Raw genomic sequence first — 6,000 nt, 5'->3', positions numbered from 1 at the left:
TGTTAATTATTAATTGCCCTAGTACTATGGCATCCTCTTCAGGTTTTACATATGGAAGAGTCTACTGTAGTTTTATTACAGAACTTTCTATGGGATGGAGGAATACACAAAGTTAGTTATGAGATATTGGTTAAACCAGTTCGCGAAGTAGGATTACATTTTATAGGTATTTGTCTCTGTAAATATACTTGTAGATCGAAATTCCTTTAGAACTGCTCATCTAGACAGTGTCGTGAAGTTTCAGGTTTATTATTATATTTTTATCTTGGTCTTAATGGTGATTTGCAACTCGGTGGTGAAGTATATTCCCGTCAAATGCTTCCTCGTTTTATCCATCCTTTACTTCCGCATGTTTCTGAGATCTTTAGAGGGTAGATGATATTATGTTGTATGTGGTTTTACTCAGCGACCAGCGAATGATGTTCTGGAAATTTTTTGGTAGCCTGTGTTTTTAGCCCTAATCTGATGTATTTTGTTTGATTTTTCTGAATTTGCAGCTTCAGGTACTACGCTACGTCGTTATTTACATTAAGAAGTTATCCCTCGTTTTTTCAGAGAAACGGTGGTTACTGAGTTGGTGTCGTCTACTAATAGCTAACTCACTAAAGAGTTTGATAGTAAACATTCCCATCTACTTTCTTCGGATTTGCCCAAGGTTGGTTGTCTTTACTTACTACTTTATTACCTTCAGGTGGATGCTCCCCCACAAGTGTTTTATAGTTTTCAAGTAATAATGGTTTACATTTTAATTTATTTGAGGGTCTTTACTTGTTTGTTTTGAATTTTGCGCAAAGCTACACGAGGGTTAACTGCGCTAGTTGTCCCTAATTTGGCAGTGTAAGACTAAAGAGGAGGCAGCTAGTCATCACCACCCACCGTCAACTCTTGAGCTACACTTTTACCAACGAATAGTGGGATTGGACGTAACATTACAACGCCCCCACGGCTGAAAGAGTGAGTATGTTTGGTGTGACGGAGATTCGAGTCCACGACCCTCGAATTACTTTGACATCATTCACAACCATGTAATCTTGGTCAGGTAGTCTTGCAAATCATTTGTATTCTTAATATTCGTTTTCATGAGCTTTTTGGTTGACGAGAAGGCAAAAAGCATTAGATAACCCATTAATAAACTTCTAGAAATGTAGTTAAATGACAGAAAACGACAAATATTGTCATTCATCGATTAGTCCAAATGATGAATTCTGGTATTAAAGGAAGACCTTTTAAGCAGTGAGTGAGTTGTTAGAGACAAGTATTATTTATGCAAACACGCCTCAGATTTTGAATTGGAAACGGACCGCTTAATAATAATATGGATTTTATTTTTCATCACAGATATTAGGCCTATTAGTTTCTAATAATTCGTCATATTTGGGAGTTTAAAGTTTGAAACGTAACATTTAAGGAATATAATTATACTTGATAGGAAATGGATTAAACTTACTCTAGTTACAAATCCATACACCAGACTAACATTATACAAAAATATTTAGAACTATCTTAAACATCATAACGAGTAATTTTCATCAACTAATATTAAACAAAACTGAGTATGTTTTTGCTTCAAAACACCTAAAAATCAGGTGATTTTTCCTTCTGAAGAACACATAACTTACTAATGAAATCCAGTTTTAAAAAAGTTCCATGAACAATTGAGAGTGAGAAAAAGTGGCACCGTTTATCCAAAAGGAAAGTAAGGCATATTTAAGAATTTTAAGTTTTTCAAAAAAATCTTTTCATTATTTCCAGTACCACATTTACTGATGCTACTGTTAACCAACACTGTTTATGATATATATGTATATTATACCCCATGATTTATAATAATGTATATATATATATATGTCTGGGATTCTCTTAACCAGTTATCCGACATAAAATATGAATACTCTGGTTTATCTTGCATTTTCAGTTGATAGAAGGAAAAGTTTCTGTAAGAATTGTGTAGCTCAGGAATAAAACATTTAATTGTAATTCTAGATTAAATTTTTGCATAAAAATAAATTAATAAACCTTCTAAATTAATATTAAATTAAACTGCACATATAAGCGTTATATTAAACACGATATTTAATTGTAATTCTAGATTAAATTTTTGCATAAAAATAAATTAATAAACCTTCTAAATTAATATTAAATTAAACTGCACATATAAGCGTTATATTAAACACGATATTATACAATATTGAGAAAAACATTTATATATACTACGTAGTATTAAGTCATAAATAGTCGGCAGGCCACTCGCTGCAGATCGGCTGAATATTCATGAATAAAAGCGAGCCTAATTAAGTCCGAAACTATATATATACAAAACTGTATACAGTTACATACAATATAAGAAGGATTATAATTTACTTTTAAAATGTAACGAGTAGCGCTTTATATAGACGAAAAATTGCGCGACTCTACCCGTAATTATCCATGTGAATTTTCAAATGTAGCTCCTGGGAACATATCGGCGCTTCACACAGCTCTGCGGCTAATGCATCAGATAATTGAGGATTTGGGTTTGGTTTGTTTTGAATTTCGCGCAAAGCTACACTAGGGCTATCTGCACTAGCCGTCCGTAATTTTGCAGTGTAAGACTAGAGGGAAGGCAGCTAGTCATCACCACCCACCGCCAACTCTTGGGCTGCTTGTCATCATTACTGATACCAAGTATTTTCCATTGCCAACATTTCATTCATACTCTATAAAAAAAGCGGCTGAAGTTCGTTGAATTGTTTGTTTTTTGGAATTTTGCGAAAGTTGCTCCAGGACTAGCTGTACTAGCCGTCCCTAATTTAGCAGTGTAAAACTAGAGGGAAGGCAGCTAGTCATCACCACCCACCGCCAACTCTTGGGCTACTCTTTTACCAACGAATAGTGGGATTGACCGAAACATTATAACGTCCCACAGCTGAAAGGGCGAGAATGTTTGGTGCGACCGGGATTCGAACCCGCGACCCTCGGATTACGAATCGGACGCCTTAACACACTTGGCCATGCTGGGCCAAGTTCGTTAAAGGAACCAAAATAGATTCCTGAAGCTTTTCCTAGAAACTTTGATGTCCAGAAGTCTTCCTAAGTCATACAGCCCTTTGTATCATAATATAAATGTTTGATGTGATTTACTATGCTCCTGTGGCACAAATGCAAATAAAACCTCTACGACAGTTCCAAATGAGGCACAGAACAGTTAGATATGTATGCCTTCCACGTATTTCTTTCACAAATTCCATGAATGAACTGGTGCCATTTTTACTAACAGGAGCATGAAACAATGAAAACAGGAGGAACTTTAGTGGTCCAATAGTAACTGATAATTCACGGTTTTGATTTGGATTCTTTTATCATCTAAAGCTTTTGATACAAGGATATTTGTCGTATAAGTGTTATAAATAAGTATCATTCTACGATACTTGTGTACTGGACTTGTCAAGTGTAAGTTTTTAAAAGTAATAACGATTTATGCAGTCATTGTACCAAACTAAATACGGGTCTTTAAAGAAAGGTTTCTCAAACAATTTCACAGACAGGATTTTGTGAAATCTCTTCCTGTAAAGCACCGGCTGACCCTCTTACCATCTGTTAGACTTTAACAGTAAAGCCACTAAAGTTTCCATTCTGGCCATCAGATGTTACCACTGGTTTAATTTCAGGGGCACACGGCAACAACGGCTGCTATTTAAAGTGACATAGAAAAAAAACACACCATGAAAAATGTGTTTGGAATAACTATATGCACGAGACTGAAGTATAGCCATATAAAGATTAATGAGCATGCTCTGCAGGCAACAGCTGTGGTAAGTGATTGCATATAAATGTAGGAGAATAATGTCATTCTTCTAGCTGTAATAAATGATATTAGCGACTCATTTTCTGATGTAAAATGACATTGAAGTTGAAAGATTTTGGTCTCCAGTTGCGAGGCTACATTTTTAACTATAAACTTCAACAGTTAACCAAATGGAGAGCAGTTTGATTATAAAATACAAGTTATCTAAACTACTCACAAGTCACAAAACTTCGCATTTCTTGTTGGGTTTTTTTAATGAAAATCACTTCGTGAGTGATCGTAAAAACTGCTCTGTAGACCTTCCAGAGGAGCGGTCGCTTTCAAAATGGCTTAGAGAGTTCATGGGTATAAATAAAGTGAGCCATTCTTTTTAAAGTAGAACGTAGCCCCTTTATTATGGAATTTTAACTAAAGAAAGGCTCAGTAAAGAGCCCAAATTTATGTTAGATGTACAAGACAAAGCAGGAAAAGTTCATCGAAATACAGTTCACAGAATAATTTTATGTATTGTGTTTTGTTTTTTACAGTTTTTGTCTGCAGATTTCATAACATAAAAATGTTGTATAAATTCATCAAAATCTAACAAGTAATTGAGCTAAACTATGGATTTGTTTTGTTTGTTTTGAATTTCGCGCAAAGCTATTCAAGGGCTATCTGCGCTATCCTTCCTTAATTTAAGTATAAGACTAGAGGGAAGGCAACTGGTCATCACCACCTGCCCCCAGTGGCTCAACGGTATGTCTGCGGACTTACTATGCTAAAAACCGGGTTTCAATCGCTGTGGTGGGCCTATCCCATGTAGCCCATTGTGCAGCTTTGTGTTTAATTCAAAACAACAACAACATATTCACCACCTACCAGTAACTCTTGGACTACTCTTTTACCAAAGAATAGTAGGATTGATTGTCACATTATAACTCCCTCACGTCTGAAAGGGCGAACATGTTTGGTGTGACGGGAATCGAACCCGCGATCCTTGGATTACGAGTCGAGCGTCTTAACCACCTGGCCAGACCGGGGCCTTTTACTTGGGCAAGAAATGTATTGTTTTACAGCATAATGTTCATCCCCATCCCTCTCATCAGTGTTTGGAGAAGTGTTGTACCCGCTACTGACCGGCCTTCTACTTAGAAGATTGTTTTGAATGTTTTGATAGTTGTCAGTATTGCAATTTATGTTATCTTATTTGGCATCGTGCGGTAATTACCAATGTTAAGTTGGTTCATATGTTTCATCACCTGACGTGCTTATATTATTCCTTCTGTGGTATCGCTAGAGAAATTATTGTCCATAGGGTTGTTGTTGTTTTTTTCAATATTCTAGAGTACAGGATACATGTACATTAGTTTTTAGTGTGTTGGAGACGGATTCACTTACGTTAATGTATCTCGAAAAAGAACAGGTGGCTTTGATTGGTTTTCACCTTGGTTGACTTCGCATCACCTCAGGTTGTTACGTATGTGTTCGAGTATACATAAGTTGGTGGTTTATTCTGCTCGTAGTAAGGTTCTATTGCACAGAGTTAGTGTTAATTTTGTGAATATATTTAAAGCTTAACGTAAAGCTAAATTTCTTTCTATTTCTTACAATTACGAGACAAACCATCAGATTTGTATAGCATCTATCGCGAATTTGGGCATTTGGTAAGTGAGGGTGGATGTGGTTCTCTTCTATGTAGGGGTTAAAAACAACAATTTTTCTAAAAACTGATTTTCAGGCTGGATCATGTTAAATCCTTAGTTTTCTACTATTACTTGTTTTAATTTATTATGCTTTATATTGTTTCTTATTTATGGTTCGTTATTACTAATTTTCTATGTGTACAATAACTATTTGTTCTTTTCCCTTTCTCTTTTTTTCTCACAATACATGCATGTACAGTCATATGTATCGTATCTCCGCATTTTTGTTTATACCCTCTCTTTGAGGGTATAATGTAACGTGTTCGTTTCTATAACACTCACAGATTAAAATACAAATTATATTTCCGTGTCTTTCAGGTTTCTTATAATAAAAGACAAGAAATATACATATTTTCTTTCACATGTTATAAATCCAAAATTATCACAACTATAATAAGCTGTTATTTTCTCTATAATTTAACTGTGATAATTAAGAAGAGACTTTGTATGTCACTGAACTTATCACTCAGTAAAAGGCCCGGCATGGCCAGGTGGTTAGGGCGCCCGACTCGTAATCCAAGGGTCGAAACATGC

The sequence above is a fragment of the Tachypleus tridentatus genome, chromosome 13 (genome assembly GCF_004210375.1).
Source record: "Tachypleus tridentatus isolate NWPU-2018 chromosome 13, ASM421037v1, whole genome shotgun sequence".
Classification (NCBI taxonomy): domain Eukaryota; kingdom Metazoa; phylum Arthropoda; class Merostomata; order Xiphosura; family Limulidae; genus Tachypleus; species Tachypleus tridentatus.
Note: the sequence above shows the minus strand (reverse complement) of the source record.